The sequence below is a fragment of the Poecilia latipinna genome, unplaced genomic scaffold (genome assembly GCF_001443285.1).
Source record: "Poecilia latipinna isolate Pla-1442-1.1 unplaced genomic scaffold, P_latipinna-1.0 Scaffold602, whole genome shotgun sequence".
Classification (NCBI taxonomy): Eukaryota; Metazoa; Chordata; class Actinopteri; order Cyprinodontiformes; family Poeciliidae; genus Poecilia; species Poecilia latipinna.
In genome coordinates this window covers 224,313-247,475 of record NW_015113218.1, presented here as the reverse complement: position 1 = coordinate 247,475, position 23,163 = coordinate 224,313, and the positions used below count along the sequence as shown (strand labels likewise).

The following is a 23,163-nucleotide window of genomic DNA, read 5'->3' as shown; positions in this document are numbered from 1 at the left end:
AGTCCTAATTACTCCTTTAATTTCCACAGCCTGGGAACGCGGCCGCCATGTTGACTTTAGATGCGGTCGCTTCCCGTCGGAGCACTGCTGGTGGAAGAAGCAGCTCCACTGGGACTTGGTGGCAACGTGCTGGTCAGACAGAGTTAAGGCAAGTGAAGCAGCAGAAACAGCTTCAGGCTGCTGTTTTAGTTGTTTTCATATAGACATTTATTCCTTCTTTTATGGAGGAAATTCTTGGTCTCAAAACTGCACCTAATATTGTGGGTTTATGGGCTGAGAGAAAGTTAAACTGCTTAAAAACAAAACAAACAAAAAAACAGACGCAGTCACAGGAGATGTTTTACGGACTTTCTACTTGTCTTTGTATCGAAAATGTAAAGGTAAATCTCACGAAGATTGTTTAGTACAAAAGGAAAGAGCTTGTTCTCGTGCAGTACTTTTATTTTCTGATTCAAGCCATTAGTTCTGTAGCTATTTTTGCATCTTTTGTAAAAACCAGTACTTCAGCTTTGCTTTTATTCTGCAACCATTGTCCCAGGCGAAACGCTTCCTGTAGCTTTCTCTTTTCTGCTTTTGTTTGGACGAGCCAATAAGCGCTGTTCTTCTAAAACTGTGTTTTTATTTGCTGTGGCGACACGCGAGAGTATTCACATCCTTCAGCTTTTTGTTGTGCTACGTCTGCAAACTTCCATGTACCTCATTAGGGTTTTATATGATAGACCAAAACAGCCTAGTGGATAGTTATATAGATTTTTATTTTTGTGTGTGTGTGTGTGTGTGTGTGTGTGTGTGTGTGTGTGTGTGTAAAATTGTTTTTGCACCTCATTATTCAACTGTTTGTGGAGCTAACGTCTGCGCCTGATCTCCCAACAGTTTTACAGAGACGCTGACATTTTCTCCGTCTCTTTTCTACTGATTCGATGGCGGACGTCTGCGGACGTCAACCAGTCTACATGTTTTGCCACAGATTCTCAATTGGACCAACGCCTGGAGATTGACTCGACCATCTTAGCACACCAATATGCTCTCGGTTCAAGTTTGGGGTTGTTGTTCGGACTTCAAACTTTCTTGTTATACCATTAAAAAAAGTGTGGAAAAAAGTTTATATGACCTCAATATTTCAAGGCGCTGTCCGTGGTTTTCCATCAGATCTTCCGCAATGTCCTGCTGGTTTGTGTTTCAGCCTTTAGAACTCAATATGTCCTGAAGGTTCAATTAGCTTCACTAGACACTCCACAAAGATCCAAAACACTAAGTAAACTGCTGTGCCGATACGTCCCATACGTCTGATCCAGCAGGCTGATATCCTGATACTTGCACTCTGATTGCATCATCTCCCCAACCCCCCCCCCCATCTCTCATTTGTAATGTTGCAATAACGAATTTGATGTCACTTTCATTCTTAAGGCACCAGAACAGGAAGTGGATCAGAACATTTTGCTTCCTAAATCATCCAACTCGACAGGACCGTTTATCTTTATCACATTTCATATTCCGTTATGAAATGATTTATTGTGGTTTCTGACAAGTGAAAGATCACAGCAATTAAGGAAAGGTAACAGAGTAGGAAGTGCTAAATCAATGATTCATGCATTTCAGCAAAACAAGATATGTTTTAAAAAATGAGGAAATGCTTCATTTTAGGCTTCTCTGAGTAGAATTAACACTTTGACAAAAACTTTAAGGTCCCAATGAAATAGGAAATGGTAAATAAAGAGCAAAAGTACTGGAACTGCAATTTTGTTGTCTTTCTGACAATGACAATTAAATTCTTCTGATTCTGATTCATAATGATGTTAAAATGCCAGGATTTGGTGATATCAATATATGTTGCATCCGTCCAACTGAAAAAAGCAAAGCTGTCACACTGGAAAATTTAAAAGTGCAGTTACTGGGTCGCATAACACATTTCAACTAAGGGTGTTTTCACACCTGACAGTCCGGTAGACTCGGTTCGATTTGGGACCAAAATCGCAACATTTGTTAATTTCCAGCTGCTGCAGTTCTCTTTCACACGGCACTGTGTCAAACAAACCAAACTCTTTGAAAAACCTGTTCCTCCCCTCGCCTGGAGTGGCGCCACACCAAGAATGACTGAAGGAAACTACACCAAAACCTCTGAAAAAGACATGAGCCCAACTTCCTTCTTTGCAAAATATAAACAACTGTAAAAAAAAAAAAAAAACAGATTTTAGCACTAACAAAAGAGTTTGTTTTGGTTGTATTTACCCAGAATGCTTTGATCTGCTTTGTGCATTAGGAGCAGTCTCCGGTTAGGTTGGCATCCGTATTCAAACCGTGCAAGAGTTCAGTTCAACCTGAACCGAGACCTGGGTTTGTAAAGGACCAGAGTAAAATTTTTTTGGGCATCAGAGTTTGGTTGAGCATTCACACATCCCCAAACGAGTCAGACTTTCTAGGCAAACGGACTAAAGTTAAACTAAAACGGACTAAGCTGGGCTGGTGTGAATGCACCCTAAGATGTAACTGAACGCCCTCAGTTTGCTTTAGCAGGAGTCTATTGGCAGCCCACATCTTGACTTGGTGACACATTGTACTCTAGATCAACTTGGGAGAATATCTTTTGTCCACAGATGAACCCAATGACTGAATTTGATCTAGCTATAGGGCATTGTGTCCTAACTAAAGTCGTAGCTAAAGCTTTTATTGTCATGTTAAGATGTTATTCTTACGTGGATTTTGACGTATGCTTGGACATGCTACAAAATAAACTACAAGGTTTAGAGTCCGACTTGTCAGAATTCGCCATTCCGCCTTCTGGCCAGGCAGAGTCTGTTATCGGCCGATCCAACACCCCCACAGTTACCGTGACAGTAAATACGGGGAGGTTAGCGACAGAAACAAACACACTGAAGAGCTGGAGACTAGCTTAACTTCTGAAATGTAACCAAGCGAGGTCACAAAGGAGTCTCCTTCATCCTTGTATTCCCGACATCATTTTCCCTGCTGCCTCGTTTCCTCTCGCCCGGGTTGGTGCGGACAGACCAGTGATGTGAGGATATGACCCCGAGCTGTCATTGTTTTCCTGCAAACTCCTTCCCTCTCCCTCCTTGTTCGTCCTCAGGGATGTCGGGCAGCATACATCGGGTGATTTTTATTTATTTATTTTTAACCATAAGCGCAGGTACCACATCTTAAATTTTTGTTTTTTTCTGAAAAGCCAGCAGAAAGTGTTTGGGATAACTCACCTGTAATGTCCTAACAGGCTGTCCATCACTGAGTTTTCAAAGTGACAGGGGAGCCATTAGCCCGGCTCAGAGTGTGTGTAATGGGATGAAAATGGTTGGGCTTGTGATGTTTTGAGTGCGTCTTCTATCATCTTTGCACTTGAAAGATGTATGAGAACTTATTCATAGAGAGACCTTATGGTTTAGGTGCACAACACATGTATACCCTGGTAGTTTTTTCTTCTTTATTTTTTTCCGTGCAATATTCGTAGTTTATAGGTGTGTGGATCTGAATTCATCCGGTGGTCTGCTGCATAGGGACACACACACTCACCTTCCCCCACCCATAGCTCACCCTCTGCAAAACCTGCCATTCCCAGGTCCATGATGTAATGCTAGCACACACCCCCATCCTCTCCCTCCATCTTTCACACACTCCTCTCCTCTCCTTCCTTCCCCTTCTTTCGATTGGTTGCTTTCGTCTGCATCTGCTGGATCAGCTCTGACTCCTTTGCACACGCACACACACATTTACACATACACTAGCAAACGGGGGATTCCTCCGCCACTGCAGCCTCTGCTCAAGTCTCCACCTGGCTCTCGCAGAAGGAAAAAAAAAAAAAAAAAACACGGTGAGTGCATCCTTCTTCCCTTTCAGACAGCAGGTGATTGTGGCTCTCAGTAAAAGACGAAAAGAAAAACGATGAGAAGATGCTGATTTTTTTCATCGCGGCTGCTGCATCCTAGGAGTTACGAATTGGCGTGAGGTGGAGGGAGGTTGGGGGGAAGCCGCTCAGTTACTACAGATACCGGTCATCTCGGCGCTCTGTGCCGTGACAGTGCGTTGCTCGGGGTTGTACGGCTCCGCGGATGTATCCGAGCAGGAAAGGAACGCCGGGGTGCACGTGCGTGAGGTGAGAAACTGCTTTGCACGTTCCGGCCGAAATGGGAAGCTACAATGTCCTCCAGGGTGTTGAGTGAGGTGTCAGTCACCTTGCTGTAGAGGTAAGGAGGGGAAGAAAAGAGCTGCGGCGGCGTTAAGTTGCTTGCTGCAGTGTGTTTTTTGGACCGGCTCGGATAAATGTCTGACAGTCCCGTTACGTTGCCTGAAGAAACAGGGTGTGTACATGTGGTGTGAACCGGTGACATTTGGTCTCTCGCGCGGCTCTCTCTCTCTCTTTCTCTCTCTCTCTCTCTCTTCTTTTCTTATTATGTGCGCTCCGCTCTTTTACTGTGGGACTCGGTGACACTGAGCATAATAGGAAAAGTAATTCTATTATCGCCTCGGCTTTTCACTGCTGAATGACACATTAATGATAATGGAAGTGGGCGAAAGGAAATCACTGGTCCATTTCTCTCCCTCTCTCGCTCTTTCTCTCTCTCAGCTCATTCGGACCAATTTGAAACATTTGTGCGATGAAATGTTAATATTTTAAAACGGTGGCTCTACGCTACTTCACTTGACATTTGGAAGCTCCCTTAATGATTTCATTGTAATGCGTTTCCATTTTCTTTGATTAGATTTTTTAAAAGTCCTACTTAGAAGTGCTTTGCAAGATTATTTATACATGAAAGCTGTTTGCATGGATTCATGTTACAAACGCAAACTTCTGTCTGTTTTCATACTTTTCTTTTTTTTTCTTTTTTTTTCTTTTTCTTTTTTTTTTACAAATTAAAGTTTGAAAAGTGTGACTTGAATTTGCTCTCAGTTCTTCTGCACTGGGCCAGACTTTAAAAAGGGCTTTCAGAGATATTTAGCCCAGGGCTTCACGTGCTTGGGGGATATTTTTATACGATTTCACTTACAATTGCAAGTTTAGCAAACAAACTCATAGAAACTTCATAAAGCCATATCTAGTAAGGAATTTTAATATAGTTGGGTTATATCAAGTCGTTAAATCAATAGATTTTGAAGATTATGAGCGATCTGCCAGACTGTTTTAACTAATAATTAATTCCTTCGTGCCAACCGAAGCGTTTGTACTGTACGTTTGTACTGTAATTCTCTGCAGTCATGGATTCACGTCTACAGACTAAACTTGCTGATTATTTTGTTTGCAAAATAGTGAGATTTGATGGAATGCTTATGTGAAACAGCGATTTTTACCCCAACGTAAAAAATCCCATAAAATTCACGTTTTCGAACGTGGTTCCCATTTCTCACACATGATCAGGTATTTTGTTTGTGTCTTCCATTTTCCATCCGACCTGTGATTACATGTGCAGACATGTGGAGGTGTATGTGATGCACATTTGCGAACCGCCATGTGAAACATGGGAATAACACGTTTTTTTCTTTGCTTTCTTTTCATTTTTTATTTTTATACCAAGAAACGTTTCAAATCCACATGCAAGCACACGGTTTTCACATGTGAAATTCATGGGATTGTTCTGCAAGTGTAAGCCTTGACCTAGATTCTCAGTTGTTTGATTCTGGACTTTGATTGGACACATAAATACGCTTTGATCTAAACCCGGCTGGTCCTGGTTTTGGATGTGTCCATCACGCCTCATTCGAAGCTCTGTCAGGTGTCGAGCCGCAGGAAAACACACAAACATTCAGGACAGGGATCACTGAGGACCAGGGTTGAGTTCATGTCTCCACGTCTACGTCGTAGAGGAACGCACGTTTTGCGCGGCCTTGAAACCAAACAGCTTTTCCTTCAGGATTGTGCTGTATTTAGGTCGCTCCATATGCCATTAAATCTATCCCCACAGCACAATATGAAGTGAAAACATCATTTCACCTCACATTATTCAGGGGCATCACAGTCAAGGTCCTGAATATGTATGCACACCACACGTTCTAGATTTGTAATCGCTGAAACAACAAATAAACAAAGCCGTGAACGGCAGCAGCGCGAATCCACGAGACGCCACCAACTCACTGGCTGCAGGCGGCACAAAAGCAAACACACATCTCACCCTCCATCTTCTGTGTGCCATTTCTTTCATTACTCAATAAACCAATCAGTTCTGCTATGCCTTTCAACAAACTCGTTATTTATTGGGACAGCTGTTATAACCGTCCAGCACCCCTACCCCCCTTAATTAGAGGTCTTCAGACTCAGCGGGCCTGATTTGAATAAGGCCCCTCATGAAACTGTGTGAGCAAATATGTGTGTTGATTTTTTTTTTTTTTTTTTCAAAATCAATGATTAGCACACGAAAAGACTCTTCCTGGAGGCTATTTAACTCTGACATGGACTCTGTGGGCGTAAATGGAGAATAATTATGATTGTGGCCTCAACAAAACAAAAGCTAATAAAGCAACAGACAATGAGGAAGAGGAGCTACATCTTCAGCTCCAATTGGCTGTTTGGGCAGCGTTTGGGCGTTTTAGAGGGATAGCGAGTGGTCATACTAAGATAGTTTATTGATTTCTTGCTGTTTCAACCTCATTACATCTGACAACAGACAGCAGTGTCGCCTTTCCGCCCCACAAACCTTTAAAAGTGACTCCAGAATCTCATGTTAAACTCATTTGCTGTTGGTTTACTTGATTTTACATAAAATCTGAGCCTCGTGTCTGCAGGGCTGCGTTTGGTACCCGTCTCTTGCTAAATGAATTGATTGGGTCTGCCCTGAAGTGATGTAAGAGCCATGTTTTGTTTTGTTTTTTGTTTAAATGAACATGAACAGACTCACAATGAAGTCTTGACAGACTTAAAAATGGAAAAGACAGATTATATTTCAAATCAGGACCCAGTCTGTGCAGGCTCTTCTTCCATATCAGCTGCTTATTTCTCCTCATTTTATCTAAAGATTTAATCGCTTCCTTCCACCTGACCTCGGCTCTGACCCTCATCAGAACGTCTCCAAGAGAAAAGAACGTGCAGAGATTGCGAGGCCTCTGCGTTTGCCTGGTGCTTCCATTCCCAAGTGGCGTTCTATAAAAAGTCCTTTTTCTCCGAAGCTCATTCATCTTTGTTTTCATAAAATACTGTCAAAGGGGAAAAAAATAATATCTCCACCACATTCAAGTGCGCTGAGTTCTTTTTTATTTTATTTATTTATTTAAATTACATCACATTTAACTTTGGATGAGCTGATTGCAGATTTTGTGAAGCCGATACCCATTTTAGCCAATTTCAGTTTCTGTTTTGGAACTATAAATTACAAAACAGCCTTTAATAAACTATTTTAATGGGGGACTATTAGGGCCATTTTATAGCATAATCATGTAATTATGTTACCTTAAGTTGTTATAAAAATCAAATAGAACTTAAAAGAAATCTTACTTCCCAATTTAATTCCTTGAAATTGGGCCTCTGTCTCTTTAAAAATGTCTGAAACTCCACCTTCAGGAAGTCATCACAGCATGGCTCCTCTATTAGCCCTTTACCAACGTTTTTACCAGCGTTTCACCGAGAAGTGGCTCCTATAATGAGCTCAGGTGTTCCACCAGGTGTTTGCTAATTTCTCCTGGCTAGTCTGAAGGAGCTGAGTGAGGGAGATGTGGTGGAGGGCTGCTCTGTGAGGCAGAAGCTTGGAAATGGCGGCTCAGAGGCGGAGCTGTGTCTTGAAGGCAGAGCTAGTTCTACTCAGGTGTTTTGTGTAGCTGAACGGTTGCCATGGAGATGCATGAAAGAATTAAAGCAGTGCTCCAGGTGTGTTTTGATGAGGGAATAACATTAAAACATGATGATTTTTTTTCATAATACTCTCAAAATCTTCACAAAGTTTCATAGATATTTATTAATAAAAGTCTGTAAATATGCTCAAATCCAGATTAAGACAAGGAGGCTTTTTTTTTGTAGAGTTAAAACTAGAACACCTATAAAAAGTCAGATTACAGCTCGCCAGCTGTCTTTTTCTTCCTTTAGCACAGCTGAAAATGTTTAGTGCACCATGTCAGCATCGTGTCTGTACAAACAAAAGATGTGTCCGAGAAGGAGAAAAGCTCTGAATCGCTATTTATATGTCATATTGTTGAATAATTTATTCATTTATTGTAACTGTACGTGAGCTTTAGGAATCCATTCTGTCGTAGCAGATGAATAACTCTGTGTTTTGGGAGCAGAGGCAGGGATCTGAGTGCATGTAAGAGACGAGGAGCTAAGAATAACCGCCATTCTGTTTCTGATCCACAAACTGACCTTCAAGTGGAACCCAACAGGTTCTGATTCCCAGGGCCGTTGCAAAGAACTGCAACGGCTTGCAAGAAATTCAAAGGCAAGAATGCGTTCATAGAGTGCATTCAGTTTGATGCACTCTTTCTTTTGACGCTCTGCACTGCTCAATATGTGGATTAACTGAGTTTATTTGCACTGGAAAGGGCTAAATTCATTATTTCCTCCTCGCCGCCTGAGGCTTTTCCTCAAAGCCCTCCTCCCCCTCCTCCTGCTCTGCAGCTGTGTCGGACCTTCACCTATGGTCTCCTGCTGGGTAGCCCACAGCCTCCCGTCTTCAAAAAAAAAAAAACATAAAGAAAGACACGGGTGAACAACATTGTCTGTGCAAACACACCACTGACAAACGTCTTCATTTAAGCGACGCGGGCCGTCAGACGTCACCGCCAAATTCTCAGGGGGGAAAATGGGACCAAATTTAGCCGCATTAATCTCATAACCGCTCGCAGAGTTCACATCATCGCCACATCTCAGCCCTTCCCCCAGAACAGAGAGCCTTTCATTCATCAGGGGAGACGAAGAGGTGTGCAGAAGTCCGTCTTGCTGCATGTCAGTGTTTCCTCGTGCTTGTTTTACTGATTCCTGACCTCAGAAGGAGAAGCTGGATAATCTACAGACACCTGCTTGTTTTTTTTTCTTCTGATTCTTATCTTCCCCATTCGAACATTGATGCTGGGTACTTTTTTTAAGACTGACACAATTAATCGGATTGATCATGACAAATCGATTATTGAAATAATAATTGAGCATACAGACTCAAAATAAAAAGCAATTAGCTGAAACAAACCAACACAGTTGGAGCCGCAGTTAACCCAAAACTGTGCAGAGTCACACATATATATATATATCTATATATATATCTATATCTATATATATATATATATATATATATATATATATATATATATATAGATATAGATATATATATAGATATATATATATCTATATAGATATCTATCTATCTATCTATCTATTGCATTTAAAGATAAAAACATCTTTGTCTGTCTGTAAATATGTTTTACCCAGAACTCCTGAAATGCTATAGTTTTAGCTTCATCCACTCTGCAATGCTATGGTTTTGCATTTCAGGTAGTAAGTTTTTTATTTTCTTATTAAGAAATGGAATTGAATTAGTTGTATGTTGACGTATTTTAATGAGTTTCTAATCTTGTATTAAAAAAGCCAAATTTTTTTCCATCCGATTAATCGATTCATCGTCAGAATAATTGATTCCTCAGATAATCGTGAGTATTTACTTTATTTTTGGACCTTTCTTACAAGCTGGAAGAACAAACAGTTGGTTCCATCATCAAATCTGACCCACTGTGCTGCCATAACAGTGAAACGAGGATGCTTTATTTGCTCTGAAGTCTTCCACTGAGACCGCTTTCTGCGTGAAGAAGAGGGGATGATTAGTTACAGGAACCAAGGACCTTGAAGGAAAACACTCCGGGATAACCGAACATGAAAGTTGGCGCCAATTAAACCAGATGACATGATTTGCATCCAGTTTTTTTTTTATTGTTTTTCCTGTCGCTGTAAAGACAGGCAGTCCTCTGACATGTGTGCGTGTGTGTGTGTGTGTGTGTGTGTGTGTGTGTGTGTGTGTGTGTGTGTGTGTGTGTGTGTGTGTGTGTGTGTGTGTGTGTGTGCGTGGCAGAGGAAGAAAGGTAGGACGAGGCAGCGGGAAGGGATGGGAGAGCAAAATAAAAACAGGGGAAGCCACTTCTCGTGTCTTTGATATGGACATGAGCTGCCATCTGCCGCAGCTGAGTGATTTTTACTGTCTCTGTGAGCAGCAGGTCGTGCTAGCTTGTACCAACAACCTAGCAGGCACTGGCTGTTACACAGAGTGTTAGATCATTCAACTGAAAAAATAAAGGAAGACAGAAAGAAAGTCACGTTTAGCGGGATAACAGAGGATCTGAAGCCTGTAATTTCAGCCCGTACAAGGTGTTTCGATAGTCTGGATTTGTGCAGTACTTGGGGAAAATAGGAGTTAAACTGATTCATATTTTATATGCCCTCCCACAGAGCATTTCTTTGACAAAGATGCACCTAAACAACGCCTAAATGCTCCTTGGCCATTACCATAAAATATACACTGTAGCAAGTAATTCATATATTTCATGAAATCTAAGCGAAGTAGTCTGCAAATTAAGTTCCTGGTAAATAAAGGGAACAAAACAGGAAATCCAGTTTGTGTCTCTTCTGACCACAGGAAGAGATTGTTGAGCAAGAAACGAGCTGAACTTTAGCATTTCTGTTGCAATGTGAAAATCAGCTTCAGTTGGCCTAAAAAGGAGAAGTTCAGATGATCTAACAGCAGATTTCTCTGATAAGCAAACAAATAATGCACTTTATGGCAATGACATCTCTGTGTGGTTAACTACACAAGACTCCACTGCTGAAGAACAAGCATGTTAGCATGTTGGAGTTTGTTGTGCCATTAGCTAGCTAAGTGTGCAGGTTGGGATATAATGATGTGGGCTGTCCTAGCGCATGTGGTACTGGTAGATTTTATACCAGTACCATAGGAAGGAAGAAATGTAGTGTGATACTCTTGATAAGAATTTGAAGATGAAACGTGTGGATTTCCAAACAAGACAGTAGTTCCTAACACACTGTTTTACATTCTCCAAAAAACTCCATCAGGAGCCACGTTTGAAAGGCCCAGTCAATCACTTGACTTACAGAGCTGAAAATCGTTTTAAATACTCAGAGATCAGAATCCATAGAATGGCAGAAGAACGGGTCACATTCTGAAAACGGTGTGTGAGGATAACTCTGGTCAACATGGTAGCGTTAAAGTTGTTTTTGTCCAGGATCACCGGTGGTCTTTAACTACACATCAGCTACAGAGCCTGCTAGCTTGATGAAATGCTGTGAGACAGCTACAGTATATTCTGGGGTGACCAAAGTTTTATTTGTAGGTTTCAAAACAACTTTTTTTGTTTCACTTTTTTTTTTTTTGTTGGGTGACTAAATCCTCTCCAAGCAACAGATTTCCAGATCTGCTGTTTGTCTGGTACTTAACCTGAATAAAAGCTCCGCGGGGGGCCTTGACCCGGATATGCATGGGCATTGGATGGCGCCTCAGTTAACGGATGATGACAGTAAGACATTAGTGGAGATCAGCATAAAATCAAGGGAGATGTGTTCAATATTAACAAAATAATAATAGTACGCTCCAAATAAACCCAGATAGACTTTTTAGGAACACACTACACATATCCAATCAAATGTTAAACTACTGGAGTTGCAGAGTCTGTAGCTGACTGAAAATGTGATTTTCTCAGTTGTTATATTGGAACCACAAACTATAAGATATAAGTACTAAGCAAATACACAATAGTTCATAATTGTGAAATTGAAGGACAATATTACCAATATACACACAGATTTTTTTAGAGTAAATACTTTGTAAAAACAACTGATTCCCCCATTCTTCACGGCAAAATAGTTCAAACTCTGTGAGACTGGAAGAGGACCCTCTGTGAAAATCAGTTTTTAAGTCTCAATAGGTTTTAGATCTGGACTTTGACTGAACCGTGCTGATCATGAGGCTAGCCCATGTTTGCAATCGGATCCTTTTTTCTCCACGTTTTAGTTTTGTTCTCGTTTGTGTTGGTCTGTCACTATAAGATACAGCGACATTTTTGACTATATTGTGATTAAATGTGAAAACACCTATGAATATTTTGCATACCTGCTGAATATGCATCCACCTCCATCTGCTCAAAGCCTGTTTTCAGCATAAATCGGAGGATTCCCATCTCAGAAGTAAATCCCTGTTTGTATTTGAAGGATTACCAAGCGTCCCCGTAGATAAGGAACTTTGAGTCTGTGCCAACCTACCGGGAGGAAAATGTGAAGAGACTTTTTAAAAGGCAAAAACCAAAGCAGGTGTGGGACAGAAAGCCAGCAGCATTGTCATTAGGCTGTTCAGCATATACGATTTGTATTTACTGGAAGCAGACTGTGAGTACAGACATCTGTCTCAATCTACTCTATCAGGAAAACTGCCACACAAAAACCCGGCAGAGAGCGACAAGATTTTCAGAACGAGCCTTCACTCCTCCGTCAAGCCGAGCCATTAGGATGCAGCCCGGAGCATTCTGCGCCTGCTTTTAGTTGTTGTCATCACATTTCTCAAAATATCTGTCAAATTCCCATGTTGCTTACAGTCGCTGAAAGCGCAAAGCTGGAGATTAATTATAAGACAATATCTCCTTTGCAGGTCTTTATTTGCCCCCACACCCCCGGGTGATCAATAAAATCGTCTCCTCTGGGTTTTCTACGAAAAGCAGAAAAAGCGGAGAGGCCAGGACTTGCTGTTGCATTCAGTTATTATAGGGAAACTAGACAACTTAACTTTCACAGTTCTCTTTATTCTTCCAACAAGCCATAAAGAGATTACATGAATGGCTGAGTCTGGACGTGCCCAGGTCATTGCCTTTGTACATAATCCTTCCTAATTCTCTTTGTAGTGGACACGGTCAGCTGTCAGTCATTGTTTGAAGCCTGCAAGGAACAAAGAGGATAACTAATATCAGCGGCGACAGAGAAAGAGGAGTTTGAGTCTGGAGTGGACAAAAAAAGAAATCAGAGCTTCTTCTCTGTGTTTTGTTGCTTCGTGCTGCGAAAAGTACATTGCGTACGGCGCATTTTTTTTGGAAATAAGCGCAGTTCACACACTGAAGTGACATCTTGGTCCATCTTTGACTGATGCATGAAACTCAACACCAGACTGTTCAACATTGTTTCACAAAATCTGTGGTTTGTGTTTGAACTATAATTTCACTTCATTTAATAACATACTTATTATGCAGTCTTGACACAACGAAATGTGCTTCTATTTTCTTTTCAATAAAAATAAATAGCATATGGAACATTTGTTTTACCATACTCTGAAGTTGGGCATTTATCGTATCGTTTGTCATTTATCGCAATAGATTTGTTATCACAATTAAAAAATTGAGTTCTCATTATGATAAACTCCAATAAATGATGTTGACAATCCGTCAAAACAGACATGTTTCCATTACAGCCTACTGCTGTTGACGCGAAGAGCAGCCATTTTGAAACTCAAAGTCGGCCTCGAACATCTTAACTGGGAGTGGTCAGAGTTTCTCCCACTTTTCAAGTGGGAAGTTCAAGTTAGGCATAGAGGATTTTTTCCAATGGAAAATCGTAATTCCCAAATTCGGATTACAAGTGGAGCACCACTAATGCCTAAATGCCCTGAGTTTCTGTCATGTTGCCTGGTTGGCTGATTATGGAAGCAATTTATAGTGTATCTAATAAAGTGGTTGCTAAAATATCAGCTGACAAACGAGTGAACTGAAGTTTTCACTTGGATTCTGATTAAAATGTGTTGATTGGATTATTTACTAAAAATAAGTAATTTAATTATCATTGAACATCACATTTATAAATTAATGTCTAACATCCAGATGGTTCTAAAGAGTAATATTCAGAGTTCATCTTTATAGTGTGCTTTCTGTATCTTAATCGAGATATTAAAGGAATAACACCAATTGAATTTCCTTACACAAACTGTGATGTTTTTTATGTAACTTTTTGACAATTACATTCTTTTGTATTTGTTTATTTTTGGGGGGGCAAAAATCCTGCCATCAACTGAGTGAGGCGTACTATCCCTTTAATTATCGGTAGGGCTTTCTGTGTTTGTTTAGGTGTCCATTAGTTCTTCCTCGTCGTTTGCGTGATGAGCAGCAGCCGGTGTTCTGCTGGGCTCTGTGTCGGACGCAGGCAGCGTGTGCGGAGGGAGGAGCTAAAGTTTGGAGGCTTGAAAAGGGAGCAGCGTTCAGTTTGTAGCGTAGGAGATTTGCTTTCACACGCTGGGAGGATGTACGCCGCTTCCCTGTCAGCGCCGGGAGCATTTTGAGGATTTAGCCTTTAACTTTGGGTCCGTTTCTTTTAATTTTCTTTTCTTTTCTTTTTTTTTTGTGGCTCTTTTACCCAGGGACCGGGCGTTGTTCTCTGTGGAAGGTAAGCAGCTTTCTGCCTCCGCTTGGTTACAGTTTTATTACCCGCAGACGCCAGGTTTTTGTGCTTAAAAACAAAAAAGGTCTAAGAAGGAGGAATTGGCTATTTTATAAATGTTTGTGTCCGAACAAAAAAAAAAAAAATTCACTCCTATAGACATAAACTATTATTTACGTTAGTTTTATTATTTTTTAACAAGCTGTCCAGTCTTCTGTAATTTTTCTTCCCCGTCCTGCTCACCTCAAGCCAGGGTTCCCCGTTTTCCATTCATGTCTGGCTGCTTTCCGACTAAATTACAGTTGCTAGTTCAGAAGAAAGGCGCAGTCAGACCGAGATGATCAGCCCTGCTGTGCTAACGGTGCAGGTGGGGAGAGAGCCTGATGGACTTGTCCTCCTATGCTCTTCTTCTGGAGAAACAGCTGCTGTTTGCATCCAGCCTCAAACAAAACAACAAACGTCTCCTCTGCTGCCAGACAAAACAAACAAACAAACAAAAAAAAAAACACCGGGGGAATTGCTGCATGATCCATAATTCACATGTCAGAGCACAGGTCAGGATTGATTCTGCTCAATATTTTCTCTTCTTCAGCAGAGATGGATTTTATTTTTGTTTTTAAATTTCACATCTACAATTTATTTATTCTTTTAATATCTGACCAGCTTTTTGCATGTTCCCACTGGAATTCAATCATTTATTTTTTTGATGCGGTCTAAGTTTTTGAGATTGGAAGACATTTGGCTTCTCCTTCAATTCTGTCAGGACTCTTCACAAAAATGTTACTTCCAGTCACAACAAGCGGATGGGCTAAGTTACTTAATATAATTATGTAGTAGTTTTACCGTATCTGTGCTCCATACTCCTCAGAACCAGCCAGCACTTGCTGGAAGTCGGTAGGAGGGAACAGCATCTGCTTTACTGGAGGATTTATGATCTAAATCACTGGCTTCTAGTAGTCTTCAGTACAACATGGTCTTTTTGTAAATGGAAATCATCTTTTTCCAACTTGCAACGAATGTGGAATATTTCCCAAATGTTCTGATGTTTTATAGTGATCCTTTTTTTAAAAAAAAAAAAAAAGTATAAATTACATCACAATGTTTATCTGCACAAACGGTTCTAAAAGTCATTCCTTAGTGTTCTTCTCTTTTATTCCTTCAGAATTTCCTTCCCAGCAGTGTGGCTGTGTTGTGATATTTTAAACCGGATCTTTTGGTGCTTTTGCTGTTTTAACGATGGAAACATTGTTAAAATTTGATTGAACCGATTATTTACTGGAGCACACAAGAGGTATCTTGGCGTTAATCCCCAGTAAAATGGGTTTGACGCTGCCTGTGTTTAATTGAGTTTCAGCCACTGAAATCACACTTGTATTAAACCTCTGCATGATTGTGGTGCTAGACAAAATATTGCTGACAAAATGCCTCTTTATACATTTGGATTCATATCCAATTCTGCTCAAAACAACAAGCAGACAGAATGTTGACAAAACTTTAGCATTGAGAAATTCCATCACTTTATCCCCATCAAAGGACTTTATTATCCTAAAATCTCTACCAGCGTACCAGTTGTTGCACATTTTAAGTATTTATTGTTCATAAAGATGATTTCTGAGCAGATGTGCCTTTTTAATAAAAATGAAGTTGTCATTAGCAGCTGCAAAGTTGTGTAAGTCAGACTGTATTAAGCTGTTTTCACTCTTGATACAGTTCGCGTATGTCGTCATGCTAAGCTACGTATCTTAGTACGGCTAATGAAAGTGTCTCTGTACAGCAGCCAGTTAATATTGCACATTTTATACAGAAATTCATTGTGGTGTTTACAACCACTACTTTGATTTTTTTTTTTTTTTCCTGGTTTGACAAGCATAGGTCCGAGTGTATATTGCTTGTTTTTTTTTGTTTTTCCTTTTAAGTATTTAGAGTGGTGACCACATTTGACGTTACATTGACAGGCAACCACAAAATAAAGTTTTAATAATTTCATACCAACCATCAAACATGCACACGGCATGTTTTCTCAGCTCCGCAACACAATGATGATGCTGGCTTTAAGTGGCAAAACCTATAAACTGTATTAACAACAAACTTTGCGACTATTTCAGTGTGATCCTGACCTTCTGCTCTGTAGGTTTGTTTTGGTTTGTCGAGTCTGACGTCTGGCGCGTATCACTACAGTTGTCTGTAACGCAAACTTGACCCTGGATAAAGCGTCACCTTTGCTCTGGATCTGGTCTCTGCAGATGACTCCTCAGGAAATCAGCTTCTTACTTTTTTCTTTTTGTTTTCTTATCCTGAGCTTTTGGAGTTAAATCTGCTGATTGTGCCGCCTGCCTTGTGTTTGCGTTGGGCTGATACGCCTTGTTGGGCTCAGACTGTAAACGACCGCTGGAGCCGCTCCTTCTGATAGGCTCCAGCTTTCTTGTTGTAAACAGATTTTGAGGGTCTTTTTTCTTTTTTTTTTTTTTTTCTTTCTTGTAATTCAAGGATCAAGTTGTTCTCCCTCACTTTTTTTTTCCCCCTTCTCTTTTGTGATTACGCGGACCCCCACCCACATGTCGAAGCACTCAAAACAAACAGCCAGTCTCCACCCACAGCTTCAGAGGAATGGTCAGCATGTGGGGAAGTTGTGGTAAAGAGTCAGTCGTGGAGAGAGCCCCTAAAGAACTATGTGTCCAGAGGGATTTGGGTCACTTGGGGGGGACAGACTGATGGGAACTTGCTTGTTTAGAGTCCCTCAGCAGCCTCTCTACCGGGGCTGGGATGTGGGAAACCGGTCATTTTTCTGGGTTGGGTCCAGGTCACACCCAGGGACAGAACAGCCGTGAACTACGCCGCCTTTCCAGTATGTAAACAGAAGTTCTCCTTTCAAAACGATGGCTTCTGTCCATCCACAGCAGAAAAAGTTTGGGTTTTCTTTTTTTCTTTTTAGTGCATGTGGGGTTTTGTTTTTGTCTTAAGGTCTGACTCAAACATCTGGCAGCGATGGCTCCTCGTGATGGCTGAGGAATTTGTGAGAAGTCGCACTTAAGCGAGAAGGTTTGACGTTTGCATTTACATCCAGGGACTTTGCCTCTCTCTCTGCAGAGCTGCTGCATAGCTTTTGTCTGCCGGCTGCTCGGTCATTCATATTCGGCATAAACCTACGGATCCTGTTGAACGCCCCCCCTCCAGGCCCTGCGGGGGGTTTAGGTGCCGGGCCAGAGTGGGATTCGGATGCAGATGACTTACCAGGTGGTTCTGCTGGAGGTGCTGAATTTCATATGCAAATGTGATGCTCCGAATTTCATTATGGCTGTGTCGACATTCCCCTGCAAAAGTATTCACACCCAGTAATAATAATAATAATACATTTTATTTCAAAGGCGCCTTTCTGGCACTCAAGGACACCGTACAAAGTAAACTCGAGCCACATTTTGTCATGTTCCCATTGCTAGCGTTTATTGTATTTTATGTGCTATAGCAACACTAAACGGTGTTCAGTTTTGGAAAAAGAGAGACCAGCACGACTGGTTGGAACATTTTTAAACCATCATATCTGTATTTGTGAACTTAAATACCTTTAAATAAAAGGAATCTTAAACGGTTGCTATCAGATTTCACCTAACTAGAATCTGGCATTCTAGGCATTTACAGTGTTTATATCTGTAACATAGTTTCCCATTTGAATGGACTCTTATTGTCCACTTTATGTGTACCTACAAAGTGGCTGATGATCTAAAGGTTTTGAAGAGCAGGAGGGATATTTCTGTAATGACAAAGGGAGACAAACTGGAAAATGAAGGTTAATCATCATCCACATTGTTGTTGTTTTACAGCAAACGTTTTGCAATTTCATATTTTGTATCATAGCTTGGCTACACTTAACGTGTTTTCACACCTGATTACGCATTCACACCTTCCCAAATGAACCAGACTTTCTAGATGAACTTCCTGGAGTTTAATTAGATCGGACTCAGTGGGGCTGGTGTGGATGCACCCGAAGAAAACTAGCGCTGTATCCTCCATTTACCTGGCTCAGTGAGGTGGTATTGTGTTTACTAATGTCTGTTTTGCACTTTATTAAACTGTAAAATCAGTGATGTTGAGCTAATCATTAATCTTACCATCAGTTCCCAACCTGTTTTAGTTCTGTTGTATTTCTTCAGTAGCTCCATGCTAGTCTTTAGCAATGGGGGCTTTTTCTTGATGAAGCTGCATATTGACAGCTGCTGCTGTGGTTAGCATCTCGGTTCACCTAAACGCTCTCTGTAGGTTTCCAGTGGAAGTGGGCTTGTATCACCGCCGTTTCTATTTGTGTTGAAGGTTAGACAAAGTGCACTCGGCTGCGGCTCGCAGGAGATCCTGACTGAGGTGGCTATCAGTGGATAGAAACATGTTGCATAACGAGCTCCTCTCCGGAGAGAAATGCAAAATTTTTTCTGCTCTCCTTCAGTTTTTTTTTTTTTTTTTGAAGGAAAGCCAGAGAAAGAGAGCATGACTTCTTGGAATGAAAACACACCTGCTTTATATTTGGAATGGTTTTTTTTTTTTTTTTTTAAATTTCTTGAGAATCGGAAGTTTGCTCATTTTCCTGGAAATATGCAGCTATAAAACTTTAGAAATCTGGAATTTTCCTGTGAGTGGTTGATGTATCAGAGGTCTGAAATGTCGACTCGCCTACATCCAGCAATTTGCAGAAGTATTCATGCTAGGGGTGGGCCATACGGACTTGAAAGTTTTATCACGATATTTTGGGGTGTTATTGTGATATTTATTACTGCTTTGTTAGGTGACTGTGTGTCACGGCAATTATAGTCCCACAAACACAAATGCTGCTCTGCAAAAACATTCCTATTAAGTTCTTTGTAATGACATCAACCTCATAAAGAAGTGTGATTTGTATCACTAAAATGCACAGTAACTACATTTTATCATATTTTTAAATTTTTTTAATTTATTTTTTAGTTGATGCTCTCGAACAATGGAGAAAAATGGTAAAGCTCACAATCCCATCGACGTTTTTTTTTTTTTTTTTTTAGGGTTTTCTACATTGGAATTTATTCCTGTAAGAATAAATTAATCAATGATGAACAATACAATCAGTGTCCACCCCTAATTCATACTCCATAAACCTGTTTTGCAACCACAAAATTCAGACATTTTATTGCAATTTGACACAATGGCATTGAATTACAAAGTGGAAATAAAATGGTAAATGGTTTTGAACTTCTTACAAATGGGTGAAAAGAGAAACCTTTAGTGTACATCAGTACGTGGTCAGTATCTTTGGCTTCATTTACAACTGTAAGTCTTTTATGCTTCATATATTCTCAGTTGGATTGAAGTCGCTGTAAAACATGACTGAGGTCGGTCTGAACCGTTCCTTTGTATCTCAGCTGTAGGTTTGGGGTCGTTTTCCTGCCGCAAGGTGAAACTTCACCCATGTCTGCTGACTTTATCCATTTTTGTTGCCGCTTGGTGAAGACCAGATGTGTGGTTTACAGAAAATACGTGGAAATTGGAAAGCTTTGAACACTGTTGTAAAGCACTCCATTCAGTTTCCTGTCTGGCTTCATGCTGGATGACATGAAGTCATTTTTCAGAGGTTAGTGCGAGGGCTTTTGGTAGAGCAGCAGAGGATCTTCTTACACTGGATCAGTTTAACTAGTTTTTGGTTTGGCAAAGAAATTCAAAAGCATATTTCATTTTTAATCCACCTTTTATGAAGCAGGCTTTGGTGAGGGTTTGGCAAAAAAGTGCCCTCTGTTTGACTTCTACAGCATAGAAAATAGGATGTTGAGGTCTTTTTTTATGATCTGTAGCTCCTGGTAGTCCTTTAAGCTTTTGGACTGACTCCATACTAAGATTACAGTGTTGAAAAATTGCTCAAATTGCACCTGTTGGCACAGCAAAACCTGGATCTAGTTGAAGGATTTCACCTGTACACATGAAATGACTCACTGCAGAACAGGCCTGTGCTGCCACAGTGAGTAGGTGGATATGCAATCAGGCATAGAGTTTCTCCAGAAATCTGATTTCAAAAACACAGAAGAGAGGAATTTCAATTTTACCAAGGGGGGAAAAAGTAAAAAAAAAATGGGGATTTTCCTGAGTAGATGTTGCCTAATTGTTTCCCAACCTTCAGTTCTATTTTCTTTTTCTCCCCACAGGTGGTTAGTTGAGAAACAATATTTCTACTGTATTTCTCTGAAAACTCTGTGGAAAAAAACATCCATCCCCATTTTCACTATTCAGGAACAGATGGAACACGTTTGTCATTCTGGACAGGGTTACAGAGCCATTCCTGGGGTTTTACATCTCTAGGGAACCGCAGTGAGGACCATTATCCACAAACGGAGAAACCATGGAGCAGTGGTGAACTGTCCCACTACCAAAATCACTCCCAGAGCACATGGGTAGTTTCTCCAGGAGGGCACAGAAGACCCAATGAAAAAACAAAAACAGAAATGCCTGTCTTATATTTGTCAAAAAAAATCTTGATTTTTCCAACGGCAGCCTTTTGACAAATATTCAGTGGACTGATGAGGCAAAGTTGTAATTATCTTTTTTGGAATGTCGTTGTCCTGGTATATCTCCTGTACAATATTCCATGAAAAGATTATGCGAATAAGCTTTGGTGCTTTGTGACCTGGACCGCTTGCCATATTTGATGGAACCATGAATTCCGCTGTTGACCAGAAAATCCTGAAGGAAAATGTCTGACAATCTTTAAGCTGAAGGGTTCTCGGTTATGCTGCAGGAAAAAGATCTAAAGCACACAAAGTCGGCGTCGAAATGGTGACAAGAAAACAAACGACTGCAAAACAAAAAATCTTTTGGACTGAGCTTTGCTGAAGCCCAGATTTTGATCTGATTCAGATGGTTTGTCGATCTCTTAAACAGGCCTGTAATGCTGTAAAATTCTACAATGTGGCAGGACTAAAAAAACGGTGATGTAAAATACTGATTGCCAGTTTGCCAGCAGCTGCTGCACAACCAGTTATTAGGTTGAGATGGGAGGGGGGAGCTTTTACTCCACATCTAACATAAACTTAAAAAACTAACAATAAAAACAGCTTTTGTATTTGCTCATTTGTCTACTGAATTAATTTTGATCTTGCACAAATCTGAAAAAAAAAAAAAAAACAGTCAGGGTAGAAAACACTTTCACAGCACAGCACCTGTCCCTTATTTTGGACTAACGGTTCAAAGTCCCAACCGCTGACCTCTATGCACTTTTTTTTTTTTTTTTAAGCTGAAGATAAACAGACATCTGCCTTGGGGCGGCAAAGCTGTCAAATGACTCATCCAGTCCATATCGTGTTCCCACCTGGAGCGAGCTATACGTGAACAGACTTGCGGTCGCAATCATGGAAATTTCTACCTGAACCCAGAGGTGGTTTGTAAATCTTCGGGCCCAACAAGGTGAAATGGGGGGCCAGATTCACAATACAGTCATCTGATACGCTTTTAAATCCCATTGCACTGCTTGTCAGATCACGTAAAGAAATGAGTCGTCATGTCGGTTTAGCCACAGGGATTAATCCTGCAGAGGTACCCCCCCTTCTCCAAACTTGACGTGCAAGTCATGAGATGACTGGTTCGCTACATTCAGCCAACCTCCTTTAGGTTTGACGTTGTAATTGGCAGATGAACTGTGTTGCTGACACAACGCGTTTTGGGCTATCATAAAGGCCTCGGTTGTACGATTACGCGACTATACATCATCGGTCTTTTGTCACGCAAAACAGTTGGTCGACAGCGTTCCCTGACGTCAGGACCAGCCATATGGATGACTGAGATGTCATCCTGTTGCTCATAAAGCAACAGTTCATTGACATCTTTGACTGATGGAGAATGAAGCTATATGATCTTTAGTTCCTTGCGTTTCCTTTGTAAAGGATGTTCCCACCCAAAGCAAAATGTTGAGCTCTTATCAGAGGGATTTCCTGATTGGTCAGAGAACTTTTAGACTCAAGTAGGTCATTGGGTTGGAAGTGTGGAAAGCTTCTCAATCCAGTAGAACAGAACAAAAACAAAGGGGATTAGTGTAATCTTGGTGTATACTTGTACAGTGGGCTAATAGCCATTATATTTTATAGCTGTAAATATAGCTTCTTTCACATCTAAAGACGCTTCTGCAGTTTCTATAACGGGGCTTTGAGTCTGACGCACGGCTCATAATTGACGCTTTAAAAGTTCCTCAAGCAGCGGCGTCCCACTGTTCCCCCGTCAGGCTCGAATAATTTGAGGCGAGGGCACGTCTGTATTAGAGGGGAAAAGGTGACCCCGGCTCTCCTTCCAGCACTTATCTCCTCCGCCAGCTCCGTTTCACTCGCTCTTTCTGAAACGATAATTGCCACTTCCTGCGTGGCGGAGCCGGGCTCTGATCTTGAATGTTCCTCTGAGCCCATTGGACAGTAGATTACAGTAAGAGCAGAGCGCCTTTTGGGGTTTGTCACAACTTGCAAGGAGACTCTCTGGAAGTCCTGCAGCTAAGTTTAAAGAAGCACTCCTGCAGCGGTTAACCATTTCACTCAAAGCCGTTTGGTCATTTCGGGTCATACGAAGCATATTTATTGTGAAGCACCATAAAAAAAGGCCTTATAAGGCAAACCAGCAGATGCATTTATGTGCTTTCTAAAGGGAAGGAAATGGATTTCAGACTGCATTAGAGGATCTTGTGCTGTTCTCAGAAGGGTATTATTATTATTATTGCCCTTTGGACTGAGGACTCACTAATGAAGCATAACATTATGACTACCTGAAGTCTAAAGTGATGCTTGCACTTCCCCCCCCCCCCTGTAAAACCAAAAAAGGTAAAATTTCTCTCTGCCGGAAAAACTCTTTTC

General features: G+C 40.9%; 1 protein-coding gene across 4 annotated transcripts in view; it reads left to right on the top strand.

Moving 5' to 3' along the window:
• Positions 1–3,613: 3,613 nt before the first annotated feature.
• The window catches only part of LOC106953780 (semaphorin-4B), an 80,206-nt gene continuing 60,656 nt past the window's right edge, over positions 3,614–23,163 (top strand). The window contains exons 1-2 of one of the 4 annotated variants that reach the window (XM_015042803.1): positions 3,614–3,820; positions 5,544–5,549. The gene's annotated coding sequence lies outside the window, so the exon portion shown is untranslated. Of the gene's footprint in view, positions 3,821–3,872; positions 4,103–5,543; positions 5,550–14,079; positions 14,336–23,163 lie in introns of those variants that run through there. The other 3 variants (XM_015042804.1, XM_015042805.1, XM_015042802.1) reach the window with 3 other exon arrangements.